This window comes from Scleropages formosus, chromosome 7 (assembly GCF_900964775.1).
Source record: "Scleropages formosus chromosome 7, fSclFor1.1, whole genome shotgun sequence".
NCBI classification, from domain to species: domain Eukaryota; kingdom Metazoa; phylum Chordata; class Actinopteri; order Osteoglossiformes; family Osteoglossidae; genus Scleropages; species Scleropages formosus.
The window spans coordinates 2430191-2455402 of NC_041812.1; the positions used below are offsets into that span (position 1 = coordinate 2430191).

General features: G+C 43.4%; 1 long non-coding RNA gene across 1 annotated transcript; it reads left to right on the plus strand.

Moving 5' to 3' along the window:
• Positions 1–5124: 5124 nt before the first annotated feature.
• Positions 5125–17047, plus strand: LOC108928020 (uncharacterized). Its single transcript, XR_001965645.2, has 3 exons — positions 5125–5371; positions 9915–10011; positions 12721–17047. It is a non-coding gene; the product is annotated as an uncharacterized LOC108928020 (long non-coding RNA).
• Positions 17048–25212: the final 8165 nt, after the last annotated feature.

Below are 25212 nucleotides of genomic sequence, written 5' to 3' on the forward strand. Positions count from 1 at the left end.
AGTAATTTTGTAGTCTGTGCATTCAGACATGAAATGGACAGAATTTTGTGTTTCAGTTACTTTTGTTGTAGTAAATACATTTTTTTGTTTTTCCAGTCAAAGCAATTTATGAAGCAAAGTGGAACAAGAACATTTATATCATTAGTAAAATTGTCATTAACATATGGATGGGCGTGTAGTTAATTAAATTGTAATCAAGTGCCAAACAACCAGCTTCCCAATTACTGCATGAAGAATCCTTTGCTTGTGTTGTTTCTTGCCATTTGTTACAGTGCTAAAGAGAAGCTAAAATTGTTGAGAACATTGTTTACCTTTTTTGACTGCCTTTATCATCCACTTATATGTGATTGGCTAGGATGAAACAATTAAAAAATCCTCCCCCCACCAATAAAAGGCCTGTCTTTTGAAGGAACAGCTGGGGGTGTAGTGGTAAGAGCTCCTGCCTTTGGCCCTGAAGGTTGCAGGTTTGATTCCCATCTCTAGCTCTGTAGCTTCTCCCATAAAATTACCCAGCTCTATAATTGTAAGTTGCTTTGGAGAAAAGCTTCCGATGACTATAAATGAGTGCCCCTGTAGGTTTGTCCATCATCCCCTATGTTCAGTAACTCCAGGTTTTTGAACACCTCTGTGCTTTTCTATTTCATCTGCAGTTTTACAGAAATGGATATATAAGAGAGGCAGGTTGTGGTCTGGGTCCTCACCTCACACTAGGTGTTTAAAACCCCTCGCAGTCCTACTTCATTAGAGCAGAACCTCATGTGATCATTGGGCCCGGGATCCATCCCTTCAGCGTTCAGCGCAGGGCTCTCTAACTGAGGTCCCGGGGGGCCGAGTCCGGCAGGTGTTCCAGCTCTCCGTACAGAAGAGGAGTTAAAGGGACTCAGCGCAGACAGAAAGATCCCCAGGGCCTCCAGGACTGCTGGTGAATTGCCCCGGCTTAGCGGATTTTAATTAACGACAGCGTTTCCGCTCGAACACATGGAGTCAGGTATAATTATTCTTGGCTCTTTCTCATCCAAGTTGTTGGGTCTTCATGGTCTGCACTTGACAATCTGAATTAGTGTACTTATGAAGCAAAGTCATCTGTGTTCAAAACAACTCTAACACTCAGTTCCACCATCTCAGATCTTGAAGCCTCGCAAAGTATAAATTGCAATAATTATCTCACTGAATTAATGGGAGCTTTTTAGGTGCTTTTGAAACGTATACAGTCTTCCTCATTAAGCCATTGCATCGCGTTACTCGTCTCACTATCACTTGACTAACATACTGAAATCACGTCTGTGTTTTGCTCTTTAATAATGCTTGTGTTTGTTTCTCTTGTATTTTGCTCTTGGATGGTGCAGCGGCACAGCAGGTAGCTCCTGGATTGTGGGTTCAAGTGTGGCTCAGTCTGTGGACTTTGCATGTTCTCTCTGTGCTTGTGTGGATTTCTTGCAGGTGCTCTGGTTTCCTTCCACAGCCCAAAAAAGGTGTTTCTGGTGAATTGGTGACTCTGAAGGGAAGGCATATATGTCATTGTCCTATGATGGACTGGCATGCTGTCCAGGGTGTACCCTTCCTCACGTTCTGCACCACCACGACAAATAGTTGATAAGTGTGCCGACATATATATGCTAAGATATATTTTGATCTGTTTGTTGTTTTCGAGGTCCTCCGTTCCCATGTACATATGTTCTTTAAAAGTCATTAATATTAACAGCTTTTTAGCAATCTGCCAACACACTCAGTTTGCTGACATCACTGCTTTGGCTGTGAAAAGTTCTGAACAATATTTTTTTCCTGCTTCTCGCTGTTCACAAAGAATTGTCCCATCAAGACAAACGATGCCAACTGTGTCCCTTCATATTCAGCAGCGCTGTGCGGTAAAGTGAATTTTACCACGTGTCTGAAATTTTGAGGAACTGAAAAGACAACAAGATGTGTCTTCAGTTGAGAAACTGCCAGCTGTGATGTTGATCTGCTTCTTGTTGTGCTCAAATCTCACACCTGCTGCAATACCCTTGAGCAACTTGCTGACTCTGAATTGATGCAGTAATTATTACCCTGCTGTATAAATGGGTAAATCATTCAGAGGAGCTTAGTGAGCAGAAGTCACAGGGTAAGTGGCTTCGGCGAAAATGAACGCAAAATAAATTATAATAAATAATAATATCAGCGTGTTCCCCAAACGGACCTCCGTCCTTTTCCACCTGGCAAGATCACCCGCGGACGTGTGGCTGCGAGACAGAGAGCTGCAGGTTTGCGCTTGTGTGGAATTCTGGGACAGATAAAATCCCATCTGACAAAGTCACCGATGATTGTGCTTTTCATTGAGGCTTGTGTAGGTTTGACTGCCTGTGACAGCGGTGGCTTTAAATAAAAGATGACACTTGACCCAGGCATCACCTCGCAGAAGACTGTGGTCGTGTCACTGAGATTTGCTTGAACGTCACGGAAGGAGCTGACAAGCGCTCTTTCCCTGCATTGTCTTAGAGGAGAACCCTGCTCAGAATCAGGGACAGACGAGTTGACTGACATTAAGATGTGCTGTCATGCGTCAAATATTAAATTCACAGGTCTGGTCTGGTTCTGCGGTATATTTTGTCCTGCCCTCTATAAATGGCAGAGCGGGTAGAGAAATGTCAGCTGTAAGGGCATGGGGCACATCCTGGGCACTCCGTCAGAGGCTCTTGGGAAACCTTTCTGGTTGAATAACTGGACGTTTACTTTTGTACCACATACATACAGGCACACTCAGCCTGACTGATGTCTCTGGCCCATGTGCGAAGGTTCCCGAGAAAACCCCGATTCCAGAAAGCATCTCGACTTTTTCCTCACCGAACTACAAAGTCCACTTCAAGGGTCTGATTTGACTTACAGTATTTCTTTGGCTCACCGAGTTAAGACGTCTTGGGATGTTACACACAAACTTTGGTCAGTATTGCCGAAGATGTTGTCCTTACTTCTAGTTAACGTTCACCCTTTTGTCCAGTGCTTTTCTCCAATGTGTTTCATGTCTCTTTTCGCAGTATTCATGAAAACTGGTGACATAGTCAGTCGTGGGCTACTGAGGATACCGCCAGTTCGCTAGGAGTTAAGAACAACATTTGTGTCATAAATACAACAAGCATTAAAGTTCATGTTGCGAAACAATACGCGCGTAGATTTGAAAATGCTATCGCACGTTTGTTTCTGATGTCTCGTGTGAGAGATGACTAACCCTCCGTGGTTTTCGAACCGTCCCAGCTGTCAGCAGGAAACCTGCCCGATTAAACAATTTGTCACCTTTTCCACAAGGCCATTTTTAATTCAGTTTACATGCAGATGCACACAGATGTTGCATGAACTCCCTCAACTGTTTTGCCTAGAAGATCCACTCTTTCTTTCTCGTAAACAGCATCTGTGTTCCATCTGAGCAGAAGGTGCCTGGGAGCTTGCGGAGCTCTTGCACACATCTCCCGTGTAACGTTGAAGATCTGGACTTGAAAAGCGAGCTCTTACGTAATGGTCGAAACATTTCGCTGTGTTCCTGCATGCAGGTAGCGAAAGGGCAGCAGAGGAGAACAGGAAGTGCCCCATCTCCGGCCGAGGGCCTCGTCGTGATTGTATGAAGCCTGTCAGGGTATTAAAACCCGATAATACACAAAAAGGTCACTTTCGGAGAGGGCACTGCCAGTCGCGTTGAGCGTCACTTTTCCTCTAAGCCATTTTGACATTTGGTGTTTGCCTTCAGTGGACACACCAGTTGATTCTGAAGGTCAAGCACACGTTGAGGAATATTGGTGATGATAAGCTTTTAAGCTTAATTAAAAGTTGGCTTTTTGTGTATAATTGTTGATTGATTGGTAAAAGCAGTCGGGGGAATAGCGGACATTTACGTAAGTACCCTTAGAGGAAGCTTTTCTTATTGTGCTTATCGATAATTTCTTTGGAAACCCGATTGATTATGAGTTGCAAGGTGAACATCTGTGACATCTTATAGTGTTCAGTGCTAAGAACGCTGTTTACTTTGACTGACGTACACTTAAGGTTTAACTGTTAAAGTTTTTACTATTTGCGCTGTTTTAACGTTTAATTTTGAAATATTCATTACGTAGTTTTCGGTGTACAGCTTATAAGCAACCGATTCTGTGTTTTTTTTTTTTACCCACTAAAGTGTTCAGGTTTTCATTTGATTTTTTTAAGTACAGTTCAGCAGCACTACAGACGAGCAGAAAACATACTATTACAGCATAAATTAGGTCAAGGTATCAGGCGCTTTATGACCCATTACCTGTATTCAACCGACGAAAGAGAACCTATACGAGATGCAAAGAGACGGGTTACATGGTTATATAAGAGGTTTCTCTGAAATGGAGTTCTTTCATCTTTAGACACGATGCATGCTGCACATCGATCCCAAGGTCAAGGGGAGACCGTTTTCACGACCAGCCTACACAACGGTGCCTCTCAAAGGACTTTCACTGCTGCTAACATTTGTCCGTTACTTATGAATTAGTTAGATCCTTTACAAAACACCTTTTTGAGACTCACGCGGCCAGATTACAGGTGTCTGTGAGCTCGCGCTTGCTGCTGGTGTGGAGAAACCCAAAGGATATTTGGCTACTGGCTTGCCGCCGGTATGCTGCCAGAGGCTGGGGAGCGACACCGGTGGTCTTAGGGTTAATCTTATAAACAGCTGGTGCTACATGTCCCATGTGCATGCATTACGTGAGGGAAATGAGGAAAACTAAATTCTGATCCCTGCAGGATGCAGGATTCCGCGATGCAGGAACGGCTCACTGGAGTTAAGGAGAGCAGTCGCCGAGTCCCTGAGGCAGAGACAGTGTTTGAAAACACAGAAAGTGCGGAGAAATTCCGTGTTTCTGACCGTTGCTGTAAAGTTATCTCACCATTTGCATGTCATCAGTTGTTAAGGTGTGAAACGAAACAGATTAAAACTGTTAACATTAATTCATGAAAATAAAGCATAAAGGCGTAACAGTTGTGCTTTTGTTACTTGGAGTCTGATTTATAGGAGCCTAATGCCGCTGATGCTGTGATTGCTGCGCATTAAGTGTGAAAGAGTAACAAAAGTGTATTTTTGCTCTGCGATGAAAGATTTTTTTGGAGTGCTTCATGGCCCATCTAGGTTATGTTTGCCCATCTTTCTCTTGGCTCCTTCATATAGGCGCTTGAGATGGGGATCTAATGAGTGTCACAGTGACAGATTCCCCTCTAGCCTGGCTGTAATTAGGGCTCCTCTCTAATGTCACCTTCGATTGTTTCTCTTTGAAAGGAGAGTCATTAAAGACCTGGAGCTGCACCCACAGGGCTGTGCATTCCAATCCCAGAGGCAGTGCTGCTACCCTGGCGAACGCCCAGCTGCATGGAGACGTCCAACCCGGCGGTAAGCCCTCTACGTTGCCGTGGATGAAGGAGGCACGTTCAAAAAATCAAAACCCGAGACCTCTGGGTTGGTTGTCATAGTGCCCATATCTATGACAACGGAAAATAGAGGGTTTTCTTAAGTGACTCTTACAGTGCATATCATGTCACTCCTTTCGACACCGAGCAGCCATAACGTGAAACATAATTGTTTCTCTTTTCATATAATGCTGTATACTTTTTTAGACTAAGAGTTAAATTAAAAAAATAAAATAAAATTAAAAAACACTTGATTGATGCTTTTGTCCAGAGCAATTTACTTTTGTTTACCTGTGTATACAGTTGGGTGATTTTTACTGGAGCAATTTGGGGTAAGTGTCTTGCACAAGGCAACTGTATCAGTAAGTGGGATTCAGACCCATACAGGTTTGGAGGGCTAACCACTGAGCTGTCTGCTGCCCCTCTTTGCTTGGTGTTAAACTTGGGAAGACCTTTATCTGCTGTGCAGTTTTGTCTCGATACTTTCCTTATTCAGGCGACATAAAGGTATTGTTCTTCTTTTGAGAAAGAAAACTTTAAAACTGATTATGGCACATTTGACAAAGCAGAGAGAGGCAGTAGGTGGCAGAGTGGTTAAAGCTGTCACCTTCCAGTCAGATGAGCAGGATTCAAACCCCTGCCCCTACTGTTTCACCCCAAGCAAGAAACAATAAAATTGCCCTAATATATTAATGGGTCTTTGAATGTTCCAAGACCCTTTGAAGAAAAGTGCCAACTAGTTGATTGAATGTAAATGAATATTAATAATAAAAATGAAATATTCTTTCAGTCAGAGATTATTTTCACTGCTCAGCTTTCCGTTGCTTGTGCCACTCTGTATTCGTGGTATTTTGCAGTCAATGATGCACTTCGTTTTAGGGAACACTTAAGTAATGCCCTTATTTTCATACTGTATTTCATTTTTATTTTCCAAGCACAGATTGCTACCGCTTTCTCAGCCATAAGTGTTTTGTGAGTAGCTTTCACTCGCGAGGAGAATAAAAACATTGTTCATCCCGCCCCCACCGCTTCCCATTTAGCTGAGCTATTATGTAAATCAGATCAAAACAAAGAGTTTAAAATGCACTCAATTCCTATGTTTCTCCACTATAACAACATGATCTTGCAAGAAAGCGTGTAAATCTGACCCTTTCTGCAAATTGTAAATCACTTTTTTCAACTATATCTGACACGCTTCAAATTAATTAGACAATAGGTGCCTGCAGCTTGATTGAAATGGATAATTCTGACGTTGGAGTTGGAACAGCTGCTTCTGGTTAAAGCGTTTAAGCCGGTTTGAGTTGGAGTTGGGAGAACTTCTTATCTGCCAGTTTATCTACAGAAAATATCATTGCTGCATTACCAAATCATGGATCGCTTAGTCAAAAAAGCAATTTGCGGAAAGCATCCTATTGCACATCGATGTGTCCTTGTGCGACCAAGCTCACTGTTGCAACAAGAACATGATTATGCTGTTAAATCAATGCAGAAATATAGATTTCAAAAACTGCCTTCATACACGCAGACAGATTAGTTCACAAATCATGTTTTGAGCAAAATGTTCATCCAGTCACACCATATAATAGGTACCGTACAGCACAGGAAGGATGACCATGAAGAGGTGAAACATGGAAATTTGCACACACCCTATAAAAGGAATAATATAGTAAAACAGTTATTGTTATTGGATGTTAAATGTCATATTCTGTCTGTTTCTTTGTACAATACCAGTTCTTCTGCGTCACAAATGTACACATTACTTACTGTAACATGTCCTGTATTTGTATACAGATTGGCTTTCGTCACCAGGAAAGGTTTATTGTATTTTAATTATAAGACTATTAGAATTATTGACTGTGCATAAAAAAATCTAGACAGGACAACCACTTCTGAGCATAATTGCATGTTTTATTGAGAATAACGATATGCGTGGAAGAAATTCAGGTTTGACATGTGCAAGAAATACAGTCTCTTTGCCAACACAGCGGGTTAGACACCTAACAGCATTCAGTTCTATAAATGTTGCACCATATAAGTGCTTAAATGACTAAATGAGTCTCGAGGCAATTATTTTAAACATTTCACTGGCAAACTGGAATGCGGTCACGAAGAGGACACATTTTCCAAAAAGTGTTCAGTATCGCTTACTCTCAGCTCATTTGCCCTGACAGCGTTTTATTAACCTTTGCGAGACCCCTCACATGGAGCTGACCAATTATATATTCAAATTCTTGTCCGTTTCATATTTTCAGCCACCCCAGAAAAGCTGGGAAAAAAATGCACAAAGTAAATTAAGTGGCTCATATGTCTGATGAGACAATAAAGAAATTCATTCCTCACAGACGGAATAAATGCTTCATTATGGGAAAAGTCTGGCGTCACGTACATTTACATTCATTCATTTAGCAGACACTTTTCTCCAAAGCGACGAACATCTCAGAGAAATACAGTTTGTGCATTACATTAGGAGAAAGAGACATAGTCGCAGACATGTGAAGTACAGAGCAGATTCTCGTGAAATTTTCTTTGGATGACCTCTTTTTCCTTTACTGGATATGATATGATTTTCTTGCACGTGAGCATCTGAGTGTAACAAGTGCCGTGAACTCGTAACGCAGAGATGCGCTTGGATCCGAAGCCACGTGCTATAAATGCGCAGCTCTGCAGGCCTCTGCTGGATCTACACAACTGATGCGTAAACCGACATTTTAGTGAAACCTGAATTGGATTTAAGTAGCACCTTTGGAAAAATCACTCGCTCACTGCCAATAATGACTTGTGCTAATGCACGGTTGCGGCAGTCGGAAGCCCGTATGCCTGGAAGCTTAGGACGCTAGGCAGGGTATGCTGTGGACGGGACGCCAGTGTGTCGCAGGATGGCCACACACATTATCACACGCACACACATTCATGTACTGCAGGCAGTTTAGAGTCACTAAGGCAACTGAAACACATGTTGTTTGACTGTGGGAGGAAACCAGAGCACCCAAGGAAACCCAAGCGAATGCGGGGAGAACATGCAAACTCCACGTAAAGTGAACGAGGATCAAACCTACTGTTGACCGCACACCCGGTAGCAGCGAAGCACCAGCGTTACACACTGCGACACAATGCCACCCTGCAGAAAAACAGTTTTATTTATTATATGATTTATGATGCTGTTAAAACTGCCTCCTCACTTTCAAACTCTGGAAATCTTTTTATGATTGGTTTTATTGTTATTATTCTGCAAATGGGCTGGTGCTCTAAAGCCTGAATAGCCTAGCGGCCTGTGCTTCTAGGATAGGCTCCAGGCGTGACCCTGACTTGGATAAGCAGTTCACGACAGTGAGTGAGATTATTATTATTTTTCTTATCATTATTATTATTAAACTGAGCACTGTATTATTATGTCCCACCTTCCATTGTGTTTTACCTTTATGAGGGTCTGTTCTCCACATCCATTCATTTATTCATCAGGGCATAATTTGCTTTCTCACTAGGGTTATATTTTGGCATTCGTATTATGACTTGAGAACAGCAAAACCTGTCTTTCTCCACACACACACACACACACACACACACACACACACACACACACACACACACACACAGAGTACAGGATGACATCCTCTGGTGTCAGTGGTTTCCTAAAACCCTTTACTGGTGTGACAATCTTTGTCTTTTTATTGACATGATGGATCCTCTATTAATTATTTTGCTTTCTCTTGGCCTGCTCACTCTAATGTTTTCTTCAGCTCCTTTTTGTTTGGTTTTTTTCTCATATCTTCTCACTCAACCCATGAAATACTCAGATATTTGGTTGCTTTCACAAGCAAATCACTTTTTTTCTTTCACCTAGTTGAATGTAAAACAACTGTGATCTACATCAAATATTAAGCAGGAATCAGTGGGAATTTGAAAAACAGAACTGACAAATGCAATGCTGTCAATGGCGTCTGTCTCTTTACTGGAGTCCTTTAATGTGGACTATTTACCAGGCGTATGAAATACAAGTGGACAGAATTTTAGGCACGACTGAATTGCGAACATTGACAGAGATGAGGGGTTAATTAGTGTCACACACTGGTTGATCATTCAGTTGCCTGCATGGAATTTCTTTTGTACTGCTGGTGAAAGCAGTATTGTAGAAACACGCACATGCAGAGTTTACACACAGTTTTGATTGCTTCCGCAAATGTCGGCTTTTGATTGCCTACCGCTAAAAGCGCACAGCATGGTCCATTGAGTAGCGCAAGAATGGCGCTGCATCCATCAGCCTGTGCTTTGTCTTAAGTCGTACGGGTGTCACCTTCATCGCAAGTCATAATATTTCGTTTAATGTACTGAACTGCAATAGAAAATTCCATTACTCCGTAACCCGCTTCAATATCGGATAACTGTTTTATTAAAGAAGGACTGCTTGGAAAAGTCTTCTAATTCAAAGCTTGGAAAACTAAACGTGATCTACACGTTTAAGTTAAGCACTGTGGTCTATAAGACCTGATGCTTCCCTGCTCTCTAAAACTTCTTGCTGGACCTTACAGCATCATTGGAAGAATGCGTGGAGGAGGCCACGGAAAGGAAGATGATGGAGCATGAAGAACGTGTGGAGCAGCGCTGTTGGAAAGGCTGGAGGTCCAGGTGCGTGTGCATCCAGCTGGGCTGCGGGGCCTTTGCTGGGAAGTTGCTGTTTGGGCCCTACGGTGTGTTGAGCATCGCAGGCCGTCAGAAGGGGAGGCTTTTAAACCTGTTACTGTTGGAGCAGAGAGAGCTTCTAGAGGGCTCCATGGGTTCAAGGCAGCACAACCTGGGTACAGGTTACGATCTGATCAACCTCGGTTGGGTCAGAGTTATATCACCGATGATTCATCCTGGTGCAAATCGCAAGATTTGCGTTGTAACTGTTCAGACCGATAGAAGATGGGGTGAAATCCGAACGGTGCGTGCTCTCGCTGGAGTCAAAACCCATGCCCAACAAGCAGCTCGGGAGCTGTGGAGCGCTGGCTCTACCCGCCGTACCACTGCATCCCATCAGATCAGTTGACTGAGGTTCAAAATGGCATTCAACATACTTTGAGCCTCGGAAAAGAAGAAAAGCATTAAACAATGTCCTCTTGTGTATGTAATGTGGTACGCCTGCTTTACCCTGTTTGTCTTCCTGACTGTACACAAAGAGGGGTAAGCTGTTCCTCGCAACACAATTAAAATTTTGTTGCCATTAGTTTATTAGATACAGAGACTTCCTCAGATTTCTTAAACTTAAAAATTATGGCACCAATCTGCGGGACCCTTTAAAAAATTACAGTTTATTGTTTCTAAATCTAATTTTTCTATAACTTGACATCTGAAGTGCCAAAATAGATGAAACTGGGTAATAAGACAATAAAATTAGTTTTGTTGCCACATATGTTTTTGAATAAGTTGTGGAACTTATTCAAGTTTCAGCTTGTGCTCATATAAAAAGAGGCAACAAACAGTAATAATTTCCAGAACTAGAGAGACACTGCTGCGCCTTCTTTTGATAACTGCAAAGGAACGGTACTTAACATATCAAACACAAATCAGTTTTTGAAAATTTGTAGCGTTCATTATAAGCGGTGACAAGGCACATAATGTGAAGACGCAGTCGACATCCAGACAAGATTCTCCAGTTTTAACTGCAAGCTCAGTTTTAATTTTCTCTTTTATGCCTTTGTCATGTATAAGCACCCCACTCACTTTCTCCCATTTTTATTGGATACATTCTTACACAAATGTCTATTTTCACTTGTTTTCTTTGCAGTTTATATTCGCCTGTAATGGACATGTCTGTCAATCTACCGAATGTCTCGCCAACTAGCGAAATCTGGCATTTATGTTATTTATATGTTTTTGGTGACTTTCTCCAACTGTCATTTGGTTTCCATTTACCTTTATTTGTTTAACAGACACTTTTCTCCAAAGCGACTTCCAATGAACTCTATGTAGCGTTATCAGCCCACACACCTTATTCATTTACATTTATTCATTTAGCTTTTGTCCAAAGTGACGTACATTTCAGGAAAAGTACAATTTATGCATTACATTAAGAGAAAGAGACATAGCTACAGACATGAAAGTCTTAAGTAAACCTAGTTTGTTCACCACGGTAACTTACACTGCGTCACTCATCCATACATCAGTGGATGACGCTCTCTCTGTCACTCACACACTATGGGGGAACCTGAACAGCATGTCTTTGGAGTGTGGGAGGAAACCAGAGCACCCGAAGGGAACCCGCACAGACACAGGGGGAACATGCAAACTCCACACAGACTGAGCGGGGATCAAACCCACATCCTTTTGCACCACCCAGGCGCCATGAGACAGCAGCACTACTTGCTCTGCCACTGTGCCGCCCAATTTAGACCTGAATATGAAGCATGTAGGAATATAAGCAAGTGCTGTATAATAAATATGCACAAACTGTTGAACTGAGCCCACCGCACAGACTACCAGATGTGGCTGTGGTCTCGACAGGCTCATCACACCCAGCTGTGAGCAGCAGAATGACTTCAGAGGAGTGCAGGGGGTCTACTGTCACGTAGCAGTTCTGGTTTTGCTTCTGGTTACATTTTTCATTTTTTATAGTCGAAAATTAAAACTAAAGTACATTTTTCTCTCTTATCCAATCGCTTCATGCTCTGGCTGATCACAGCACTGTTTAACAGGAGTCATAAACACACACGAAGAGACACACGTGCACATGCAGCTGCTCGTCTGCAACCTGCAAATAACACGTTTCACCCGATTAACTGTCACGGCAATGGCGATGGGGAAGTTGTAAATATTGCAGAATTTCCATAACGTGACATGGTGTTTTGCTGAGATCAGCAAACATCACCTGCCTGACTTACTGGTGACAATCAATCAGTGTGAAAGTAAACTAGAATTAAATTGCTAATTGCTCTTCCAATTTGAATATATTGATGGCCTTTTAATAGGATTCCTACCTGACCTTTGTGTTGACCTTTGTACTGCTTTGTCAGGTCTTTTTTTGTGTTCAGGCATTATTATTATTATTATTATTAGTAGTAGTAGTAGTAGTAATAATAATAATAGGAAGAAGAAGAAGGCATTTTTGAAAGGATGAATGAAATATGAACAAAAAATTTTAAGTGATGCTGGAATGCTGACCTTTTCTTTCCTTTCTTTCTTTGTCTTTTTTAAATTCGGTTTCCGTGTAGCTCATCTCACCAGACTTTCTACAAATATCGTTACGCTTAACGCGGGACCATGAAGGCAATGAAGAATAAAACTGTCGATCCCACGACGGCGTGACATGAGAGGTTTTTTTGTATCTCCTTTCTCGTTTGCTTTTGACCTCGACAGCTGTCCTCACACGTTTTGCTTCAGAATGTTTCCCGAAACCCGAGGAAACACAGCGCATTGGGATCGCCTTGGAATATCCCCAGGAGGCTTCACTGTAAGTAATGGCAGCTGCATTTGTTCCACCGTGTACTGCAGTTATTGCTCTTCCTCTTGCTCTGACCATCCATCCCTTTGTAGGTTTACACCATGATTAACTAAAAACTCGTAAGTTGTAATGATAAAGATAAAATGCGAGTCTGCGCTAGAGTAAATATTACCATACCTGCCTAGAGAAGATGACTTGATGTCTCCCGTGATGCGATGGGAGAGCCGAGAGGCCTCAAGATGCTGCTACACGGCGACTGTAAAGTTTGAAGGGCAAGATGTGAATGCGAGCCTCACGACACTGCTACTGCTGAGATCCAGGGCCTTTATACAGTCCTGCTTTTAATAACAAGGCAAAATACGTGAAAGGTACTGTATTATTTCTTTTATTCAGATTTGCTTTAGAAAGTCTTTATGTCCTCTCAATATTTTTCCATCTTTTATGTCCACCCTTTGCGCATGGAAACTATTGCACGTCATGATCATTTCAGTTTTGTTTGAGAAATATTTTCACTATTCTCAGTAGACGAAATGTCCGAATACCCGCTTTTCACGTTACGTGGCGTTCCTTTTTTTGTGTACCCAACCAACCAGACTCTTGGGTACGAGACATGGAAAAGCTGCTCGAATACAGGGGACGTTCGGTGACGGAAGCGTTCGCGATCGCACCGACGTATCCGCACGAAGAATGCAGCCCTGTGCTTCGAGCAGCTCGAAGCCCTGCGTGTCGCCGCGACCCGGGCCTTTTCTCCGCCGATGAGGAGGAGCTCATGCGCGGGACCGCGGGTTCGCCCGACACGCTCGATCGAAACGCGCGTCGGTCTCTCGCCTGCACCGAACACGGCTCCTGTTCCTTAGCGGCCCGCTGGAGTAAGCAGCCACGCGTTGCTCGCCGCGCCGTAATCGTAGATGTAGCTCCCCGTGCCGGATGATCGGGGAGGGTGGAGGTGAGAGGGGGGCTCTTCTATTCTTTGGAAACCGCTGCTGGAGTAACCCACCTTTTTACCCACTGGCACTTATTTCACTGCTTTCTTTTCCTTCGATGGAGGAGAGGGAATGTAAACTCGTCTTCGAGAAGGGAGAGGGTGGCGGCAGCGATCTCACCATGAGGTGGAATTAGCGCGGGCTTTCGGGAGGCGGGGCGGGAGCCCGAACGCAGCGGCGTAATTAAAAGGGATAGAATTTGAAGCCGCGCACGTGCGGTTTCCCAGCGTGATTGGATGGCACGCGCAGCGCGCGTTTCCGCGAGCCGGGGTTCGAGATGGCTGGGCACGTCGGCCAGGGCGACTGATAAAACACGGCGGGTAATTGGATTTCCGTGCCGAGGTCAATGTTATAAATGGCTCCTGTCAGGCCCGGTGCGCACGGAAACACGGCGAGCCCTGCTTGAGCGGGTCTGCGTGAGGATCACATTGTTGGGGGCGCCTTCGATGCAGAAACGGCGAGAAAGAATTCGGAATAAAGGCCCGAGTTTCACCCAATGATGCGCTTGAGCTGACTCAAAGTCTGAAGTCACTGAAGTGCGCTTTGTAATAAAGATGGTCTGAATGCCTTGTGAATCGATTGCAAATTGCAAATATTTAAATAAGGCCATCACAATTAACTCAGCAGACTAACTAAAGGCTTTTTCGCCAATACGCACCGCATCTGACCCGATACTATGCACTGCGTTGCGTTTAACCCTTCGGTGACACGTTCCTCGGTTGTTATAAATGGGCATTTTTAGCAAGAAGCAGGTTTGTGACAGCTACAGTCCACATCAGACTGTTTTTCAGTGTTCAGCAGGCTGAGTTTGATGTTCGTTCCACATTAAACCAAAGCAAACGTTTTATGCGCATGACGAGTCTTTTCTTTAAACAGACATTTAAATTGCACATTATTCACTGTTTAAGGACTCCTTGCTAAATGAACTTTTGTTTCGTTCTGATGGAGAGAACAGTAAATTGGTACTGGCATACAGACACAGGCATCCAGACCACCCAGCATCCCCTGGAGGTGAGCATTTTGAACCCGTCAATTAGGGGCCAAATTGGTACGACTCGAGCGGAGATCTCGGAGGCCTCGGCAGTGACTGTTTCCGGTAAGCGAAGGGGCGGCAATGCCGATCGATACCGCTCTGTACACCGCCACGAAGCAAACACGCAGCTGTAGACGAAATAACGGTCAAGGATCGGAGAGACCGCACATTTGTGGGTTCCGAAACACGGGAGGTTCATCCTGAGACGTTTTTTCTGATTTGCTTATCACGACCGTGCTACGCGGTCGCGGCTCACGAATTCATCTTCGTCCGTAGTCTAGTTTACGCCTATATTTTCAAGTCGTCGTTGGTGACGGAGGTGACCGTTCTGACCATTAGCAGACTATGTCGAACACTGAACTCCCAGTAAATGAAAACAACCCGTTCAGTAGAGGCATTCGTACGGCGTCTGCGGCTCTGACTGCTTCGTTAAAACACACGCGTTTGCCGTGTTACCGCGGGTAAAGGAGCCGCTTCGGAAACTGGAACCTGTACAGGTCTTGTGGATTTCATAACACATGAAAGGCTCCGAATACTTGCTTCGCAGTCTCCTTTGTTCTTCTGGAACGCCGGAGTGCCGACTCGCAGGCCTGACACCGATAATGAGACTTCGGGACGGAAAAGCTCCCTCCGTGCCCCTCGGGCCCAAGGTAGAGCATAGAATTTCATACGATATGTCACCTTGCATCATAGAGCTGCGCCTCGCTGTCACGAGCTCTGATACAGTCTATTAAAGATTTGACAGGGACCCGTACGCTTGGATTACTTTATACACCTTGAATTGACTCGTGATCCTTATACAAGGACATCTCCGGTAACCGTGCGCTTGTGCTGTAGGGTGCACTCACTCCCGAAACATAAATATTGTAATATACAGCAACCTGTATAGTAAGTAAAAGTAAGTTATGTATATTAAGATAAGTAATCCTGCGTAGGCACCACTGTGACACCCGAGGCTCTGAGTTTCTGTCTTTTATTTGTCGCTTCATAAGCAGAATCCGAGAATTTTCGTCAGATGCAGAAACACGTGTTCAAACCAGCCAAATGGCAGCCATGTGTCCACTCCACTGTCCTTTCAGCTTCCTGTGTCCTCCGTCGGTGTCTCTCCAGGCTTCTCCTGAGCACTGTAACAAGGCGGCGCTCACGTGTGTCTGCTTGGAGCCTTTCCACCCGCCACAGTGGCTGGAACCCGTGTCCTTTTCACGGCTTCTCCGCCGCGGCACGCCGGCATTCAGCGGTAGCTCGCGCTGTCAATAGGAGGACGAGTCGCCCGCGTGAAAAAGATAGACCACGTCAAGGCAGGAGGGGATGACTAAGAGAAGGTAACTTGCGGTGGAAAAAACTGTCCTTGAATATGGAATATTCCATTTAGTCCTGGACTGAAATACCACAAAGAGCAACATCTTCCCTGTACAGGACACATTTTAAACAATAATGTAGCGAAAACATACTTTCGCTCCATTAATGTAGCTTAAATTTACATTTACACGTATCCATTCGGCAGACGCTTTCCTCCAAAGCTTCCTATTCAAATTTATTTGTCTTGCAATTACCAGTGAATTCGGAAATACAGCATGAGTCTAGATTGGGAAAATTTATCGGCTGACACTCAAAAGATGAAATTCTTTGCTATGATTATTGTACGCGTTGGACTTTTGACCTTCTCCTTCGCTAACTTAATAAAGTTTTCTTGTCACAAGTTACATTGTTTAACTCTTGCAATGACCTGTGTTTCTTTTCTCTTCTTAATTCCCCTTCTGTGTCTTGCATTGCATGCAATTCCTTTCTTCAAATAATTCCTTACTACAGGTTACCTAACGACATGTTTTTCATAAAATCGCCCCCCAGACATACAGCTGATCTAAACCACGATCGCAGGTTTACATCGATCTCTTCCAACGCAGCGTACAAGTTGAGTCACTTTTTCGGAATTAACAAGCGATTGCAATTGGCAGCCTGTCTCATGCTGTTTAAAAATCGTTCAGAGCTGATGGATGATGGATGTGAAATACAGAAAGCCGCACAATTACGACTCCCCCAACAGGAGACGTGTAACAGTTCATCCCTGCTGACAGAGCTAACTGGACGTTTGCCCCTTTGAAGGTCCAGCACTGTCTGACAGGGACTGTGGAGGGTCATCCTGCCAACTATCCCAGCTATAATCATCTTCTGAATGGCATCTCACTCAGTCTGTGTGGAGTTTCCATGTTCACCCTGTGTTTGCTTGGGTTTTTCCTCCAGGTGCTCTGCTCTGGTTTCCTCCCACAATTCAAAGACAGGTAAGTTGGTGACTTAAAATTTCCCCGAGTCTATACGTGCGCGTGCGAGATTACCCTGCAGTGGAACTGGCGTACCGTTCGGAGAGCACCTGTGCTGCCAGGATGGGCTCTGGACCGCTGCAGTCCTGCACTGCACTGAAGCAGTTATTTATTATAATGGATAGCTGCATCTTTGTCTGCACAGATGGGTGAGTACTCAGTTGTCTCTATGACCTGGGGGGGGGGGGGGTAATTTACCTGTTGAGGAACATTGACTGAGAGCTACTTACATTAGATCTCTCGTAATATTTTTATTTCTCTATATGTATGTCTGTATGTGTTTATAGGTGATCAATTAACAAGTTACATGGGGCAGATCACAGGCACCAGATGTTCACGTAATTGTATTATAACCCTCTACAACAGCAGCATTATATTCCATACGGTAACAGCCACAAACCTAGCTGTTGGTATTAAAAAGTCCTCAGACGCCACACTCATTAAATCGCTGCTGTTAACTGTCCCGTCCACGTTTTCTAAGACATATTACCATGAATAAAGACATTTACTGAGAATTTAAAAAAAAAAAAAAAATAGACATGGTTAACTTAATTTAGCACTTTCATAACTATGCTTTTTCTTTGAGGCACCACGTGAAAGGAATTTGTTTTCAACGCCCAGAGCAAAAAAAAAAAAGCACAAGTGAACAGTCTGTTGTTCACCACTCTGATCTCTACTCTTATGTTTGCCATTGCTAGTGTAACAAGTAAACACTTTATAGAAACAAGATATACAAAAACAAAAAAAACACAACTAGTAGATATACAAAAGGCATAAATTAGTTTGGAGCACCTCATAATAAAGTAGAATTATCCTTCATTAAAAACTGCGCCAAGCCATGCAGCTCTGCCTAATTCTGGAGTAGAACCGAGTCAAAGGGTTTTAATTTCCGCTTATTGTGCTTATTGTTTCCTCATCCTGCATCATCGGCAGGCGGAGCTCCACATCTGGGGATAAGCTTTGCGTTGTCCGGTTCATAACTGTGTGTTGTTACCCTTCCCACCGGCTGATGTCCTTCCCTAAATAAGAAAAACAAATGTTTCGTTGAGAAAACGGACCCACGGCGCACATCTACGTCCATCGCTGGAGAAACTCGCCACCCTACCGGTCAGGCGGATGAACGGCGCGGCTGCGGAACGGGCTGGTCGCCGCGCTTCATGTCCGCTGGGTTGTAATAAATTTAACGCCATGTGGCATTTAAGGTAAAGGTCACTCTTGAAGCGCGATCTGATTTCTCCGGCGATTCGCTGCGGCGGCACTGGGCGATCCCACGAGTCTCCTCTCATTAGCGCTCGCCACTGTTTACCCCGTGACGCCTCCGTCCGGCCCGCCAGCGCTCCACCGCTCCCTGACGCCCAGGCCTCCTGCTGCGCCTCCCTCCTTCATTACCTGCGTCCGCCGAGTCCGCGCAAGGGGGGTCTCCGCAGATGACGGGGCGCCTTTCGGATGAGCTTCTCCTCCGTCGGCCCGGAGGCAATTTTTGCAAGCGGCTGCTTGGGGGAACGGTCCACTGGAGGTGAAAATGGCCGGGAATCAGAGCGCGTGCCTTTTTATTGACTTGAACACGTAACACTTCCTCAACAGCGGTTTAAGAGTTTAAAAGGGTTTTCTGTTTTTTGCAGAACCACCACTCGCTCGCCTGTCTCTGTTCTTGATTGCATGTGAAGGTAGTACAGCCATTTCACAGTTTATGCAAATTTTCATAATTCATACACTAGGTTGTAAGCGACTGCAGCTCAGATGGATATGACTGGCACGTGCACCGTTTTGACAGTAGCAGTCTACTCGCGACTTAAACGCTCAGCGTGTCTTTGTCACTGCGGTCCTTGGTTTGGCACTGGGGTGCCGTGTAAATGGGTCTTTCATTGGGCCACAGCGGAAGTGCGTTTCATGCGGTTGCTCTGTGATGTGCGGGGGGCTACACAGGAGCCGCCGGTGGATAACAGACAGCAACAAACTACTTGCCGTTCTTTGAAAACCCAAATCGGCTTCCACGGGGCTCTTCCAGTGCACGACCGGCATGCTCCCATCAAAAGGTCCCTCCCGGAGGGGCAGTCAAATTAAAGCCGGACGTTTCCTTTTAACACCCTGTGTGTCCTGTGGTTTTTCTGCCCATTTTTCTCTTTCCTCTTATTTTCAGCACATTTTGGAAGTAGACATAGCACTTGAGAACGTTTGCCATCGTTTATGGCCTTTCATTGAGGTACCGTGGCTTTGAGATCGTGCCAAGTATGGGCACAATGCGGCGGGACACCGCGGCTCCGGGGCCGAGCCCCGCGGGCACCTTGTTAAGCCCTCGTTGTTGGCTGGAAGTTAATAGGGCCTTTCTTCCTCCGCTTCTGTATTCCAGGTTTCCGCCTGGTCCTCGAGGGAAAGTCCTGCTGTGGCTGCGGGACACGGGCAGCGGGAATTGTGCGGGTCGAACACGAAGCCCAGGTGTAGGGAAAGCACTGCGCCTCCCGTGGACCTGCCACCCAGTGTGAGCACCAGCCTCCCCGCATCCTGAGCCAGTAAGAGCAGCTGGAGGAAACCGGACGACGACAAGGTCCGCCAGAACCTATGGTCTAAGGTTATGTCAGTCGTGCTGTATGTGCGACGCGCAAAGCTGAATGTTGCGATATAAAGAGAATCAACACGTCGGTCATGGAGCCGAAAGCGAGACCGTGTAGCGATGCTCAACCGTGCAGCTGCTTTTCTCTTAGAGGACGAGCAAATTGAAACCAGTGGCAGCTCATATTATACTTTGAGCGGGCAGAGTGTGGAGGGGTGGACAGAGTGGACTAGTGGGACATGGAAGGCACTATTGCCGCAGGTGTTAATACCAAATCTGCTCATGGTTTGTGAGCTAAAACAGTTGTGACGCATTTGTCTAAAGAGATATGCTGTATATCGGGGGAAGTGCTGCGAGTGTTTTATGGATTTTTTTTGTCTTCCTTTAACAGAAACTCTTTATGAATCTTGGACAGTTGTTCACTCATAATTATGTTCTCTCTCATTACAGCAAAAAGTATTAATATCGCTCGGAGTTCCTTTGTTCTTGACCTCAGGTGGAAAATAATGATTTCATCTATGGTGCAGAGCAGTGTGGATACATCCATCAACGGTGCGCAGGTCTCTCCTTGGGGCTCATTAACTTTAATCAGGCTTAGGTTCGAATGCTCCTTCAATTAAGAGCCCTTAATGAAAAGGGCAAAGCTGGACTGGAGGATGAGTGTTTTTTTTGGGGGGGGGGGAAACAGCAGTGGTTTCTCTTTTGCTTTGAGTTTGCGAAGAACTGTTTAACACTGAGAAAAATCCCAATATTTAACAGCACCTCCTGGGTATACAGCCCATGTAAGAAAATAATCTCAGAGTAATTTAATTAACTGGAAGGTGTTAATTTATTCATGTTCTCTTTATTAAAACATAATTATTAAGACTAATTAAAAAGACTACAAATGCTCTAAACAAATGTTTTGATGTAATTCCAAAACCAGCTACAATGCCACAGAGAATAAAAGAAATAGGGTAGATTGTTTGATATTTAGGCTAAGAGACTTCTGTAGAGGGGTAGAAGGGAGACTCTCATCCTTCATAAATATACCACACATTTATGAAGGTTATGGAATTTTTTTGCCTCTTCAACAAGATACCAACATTCACATGTCGCTTAGTTCTTTTCTTCCTTAATTCACGCACACACACACAATGTCTACAACCGCTTCTTCCAAGCAGGGTCGCGGCGAGCCAGAGCCTAACCCGGCAACACAGGGCGCAAGGCTGGAGGGGGAGGGGACACACCCTGGACAGGGCACAAGTCCACCGTGAGGCACCCTAAGCGGGACTCGAACCCCAGACCCGCCACAGAACACGCCCCGGCCAAACCGCCGCGCCAACGCACCCCCCGTCGTTTAATTCAAGTGTGATAAATAAGCAAATTAATGCCTTTGGCAACTTGAACTGGATGTTTTGCTGTATTCAATTATAAATGAATTCTTTACAGCCTTAAAACACCATTTTCCATTTTCTCCAAGGCAGTGCAAGAAAACACTAGCAAAAAGTAGTAATTGTGATAATAATGGAGAAAACTACCTTATATTACCGCAGTAGGAAAAATCTATTAGTCACTTCAAGTTCAGCATTATCGTTCATTCAATTCTGTGACATATCTCTTTATTCTCGTTCTGTACAAAAAGAATGGATTAGGACTGAGACGGGAGAGTTACTCTGAGGTCTGTCAAAATGTCTCTAGTTGTCAGGCTGTAGACTGGGACATCCAGAGATGTTCGCTCACCAGGGAGAGCGGAGAGCATAGACAGGGTCCTGTTTTGAAACTTTCGATCCCGTCTTCTAAGAACGAGCTCTTCCTGATACAGACCCTCCATCTGTTAACCAGTAAAATAATATGCGCTAAGGTACATATCAGAGATGGTAGATTTAATTTTTTTTTTTTAACTCAGAACAGCATGATTAAATTGTCATAAATCAAACTATGATTTAATGAATGAAGGAATTTATAAATGTTCCAGATGTAAAATCGGAAGCTTTTTGAAGTTGCTAAATATGGTTTCTTGTAGTATAATTTAATTTAAAATATGAAAGAAATTTAATTTTATTCACTATTTAGACATGAAATTAAATCACTCCATGTAAAAAATAAAAAGGAAAAGAGACTTTTGCGTCATCAGCCAAATAATAATTTGAATTTGCTAATTTATTTGATTTTTTATATATGGAGTGCAGTTTTTTCACGCAGTCATAAGAAGGAGCAAAATGGCATGTTCAGCTGGAATAAAAAAGACTAGAGATTTCACGGGTTTTAACTGGGTATGGATTTTTCAGTGGTTATAGATTTTGCAGTACAAACCTATTACACACTGACTTTTCATGTCTATTGTAAGGCATCACTTATGAAATAGCGGAAGCAAATAAGATCTAATGGCACAAACATAATAGACATAATTTAAATGAAACTGATGTGTACAAGAACATATAATGCACTTCATTTTCAATCACACACTGACTCACCTTCACATTAAGGCCAACTTAGAATCACCAGTTGACCTAAAGCATGTGTTTTGGAGGAAAACCAGGGAAAACGCAGTAAGAACAGACACCGCACAGATTTGAAACCCCCTGCCAAGGAGCTGTGAGACACCAGCACTATTCACTGCACTACTCTTAGAATACAAGCTCTGATTTTGCAGATGTTTTAATCTTGTAATGATAGCAGTGAGTGCATGTAATGATTATGCAATAATTATGAAAGATGCAAGAGCACACAGGAAACCTAGCGGATAAAATCTAGTGTCATTTACATTTATCTAAAAATGAAGCTAAAACAAAGGCAACTGGATTTGCATGAGTTTTCTTGAAAACGTTTCACCACTCATCCAAGTGGCTTCTTCAAAGAAACGTTTTTACGTACGTAAAACGTAGCTTCATTTTTAGATATGCCATGACCTGGATGATTGAGAATCTTCAAAGACATTTACCTTTACTCATTTTGCTGATGCTTTTCTCTAAAGCAGCTTGCAGTGTTAAGCTACTTACACCTATTTATACAACTGTGCAATGTTACTGGACACATTTACATGTATTCATTTATCAGATGCTTTTCTCCAAAGCGACGAACATCTCATCGAAAATACAATGTGTTCATTACATGAGCAGGAAGAGACACTTAGATGCAGACGTGCGATTCGTAAGTGCAGTTAGTTTGTTTCTTTCCACCATATGAACCAACGTCCATCACACGAGTAGCTGCATAAAACTTTACCGGAATATCAACAATTCCTAATCACCTTCCTAGTAGTTTATTTATTTATTTATTTATTTATTTATTTGAGGTGCATATAAACATTTACGTTACACTGCAGGAGTGGCTCTGTAAAGGATTGATCCGAGCATGATCATGAACATTTATACCTAATGGGCAGGAACCTTTACACCTTACGTGAACTTAAGAGATGATGGGTGAAGTGAGTCTGGAAGGGGTGAGTTTTAACACCCTTTTTAAATGTGGACAGAGATTCAGCAGTTCTGAGTGACAGGGGGAGGTCGTTCCACCACAACGGAGGCAGAACCGAGAACCTCCGTGCTTTACGTTTAGGGTAAGTTCCTTGCTCAGTGGTACTACATCTGGAGGTGGGATTCAAACTTGCGACCTTTGGGTCCAAAAGCAGCTGCTCTAACTGCTACTCTCTCAGCTGCCCTAATGTTTGTATCACAGTTGTGTTTAACTGCCAACCCAAAAGATGTATATGAACGAATCAACAAAAGCACTGAGGAAGCTGTTCATCCGGTGAATTTGTGCTGTTAAAACACTTGATCTGGGGCAGTTGAAATGTGTGTAAATAGGGCAGGACTGAGAAGTGGCCTGGGAGAATGGGGATGTCCCGCTCTTATCAATCCTTCCACACACATATTGGCAGAAAAGTCTCTTTGCTAAGCTCTCTTGTAAATGAGACACATATTATCAGCGATTCACTTCTATGAAGTAATACGATGTCCCAGAGGGAGTAAGAACAATAGTGTAATTCTTTTTATTTTCGACTACTTTAGCCCTGTAACAATGTGCGTTTGCAATAATTTTGAGCTGCCCATTACGGGCCCGTGGAAAGTCTCTGCAATGAAGGCTCTGCAGGTCTGTGATGGCGGCTCTAATGTCTGTCTCACCGCTAAGTTTCCAGAGAAGAATACATGAGCCGCGTCATGTTTCGGATAATAATATGACTGATGTGTTTGTGCGTATTATCCGCTTCTTGCTCTGGCTCTGCCTCCTGGGAGCTGAAGCTGTCGCTCCGTCACACAAAGAGGCCGTTTGCGGGTGTGATCGGGTCGCGAGAGAGCCATACTCTATGCACGCCTCTTTAATTTTTAGCTTGGAGACCTTCCCCCAGGGAGGAATCATGGTTCTGTTCATCAGAAAGTTTTAAAGCACTGCGAGTTTCTCTCATATAAGGGCAGAATGTCATTATCTTTGAACTCTCTAAAGTCATCTGTGACCTTCACTGCACCCACATGAAGGGAGGACCATGAAAAGTTTAGAGAAACTCCAATTTGTAAGTCTTGTGGGGAACTTGTTTATCATATTTAATAATGCATCAGGTTGGACGTTTTGACCGCTTGTTATTTATGATTTTTTAAAGACTTTTCATGCCGCTTTAGAGGTTATTAATGAAGAGGTGGTAGTGACAGTGGTAAATTATTCATAATGGTTAACGTGAACTTTCAAGCATAGCTACATTGCTTTGTCTTTTGCGTGAGCGATAATTGTGGTCAGTTCTTCCAGAAATAAAATATAGATATATTTCTGTTGTTTTTGAATCGACATACATAAAAAACTTGTCTAAAGAAGTCCATTGGAGTTCAGATTAATTCCTTCAATATAGAGAGTGCTACTTTCAGTACACACATTCCTTGATTAACAAAATTAATATAGAAGTTCTGGATACCAAAAGCCTGTTTCCCATTATTTTAAAGTGGGATAATAATAATGCGTTCCCAGCCCCTTTAAAAACCCCAAACAATTTTATAGAATATCACTAAAACTTTGTTAAACACTATATAACTGTCCACCCATGATTTCAACTTAATATAAAACACGTACTGCTCTGGCGGTATTTTCTACTATATTCTTTTTGATTGATCAATTCTCTGTAGGATGAGCAGTAAACCAAGCAGGGATCTACTGAGCATATTGCGTTTATTGTGAACAACTTTGTAAAACTGCACTGCTGCTAAAATGCCCCTAAACTTTGGACACGCTTTGGATACATTTTTTTATACTGATTTTTTTTTTTTTTCTGGAAATTAAAAATTGGCTAGCAAAAGCCAAGAATCATTATACCAAAATTTCGGGTAGACTTTGTAAATCAAGGGATGCCTCAATATTTTTGTACAGTAAAGGTAGTCTACGACATATGCGACTTACACCCACCTGGACTCATCTGGACTTAACTGTATTATACATGTATTATCTTTGGATCTTTGGGTTTTTATTATTTATCTTTGGGAAGTTATTTTTATATTGGATTTTGTCATAATGTCTAATGACAACCGCTCCATGTGCTCTGTGGTACCTTGCTAACA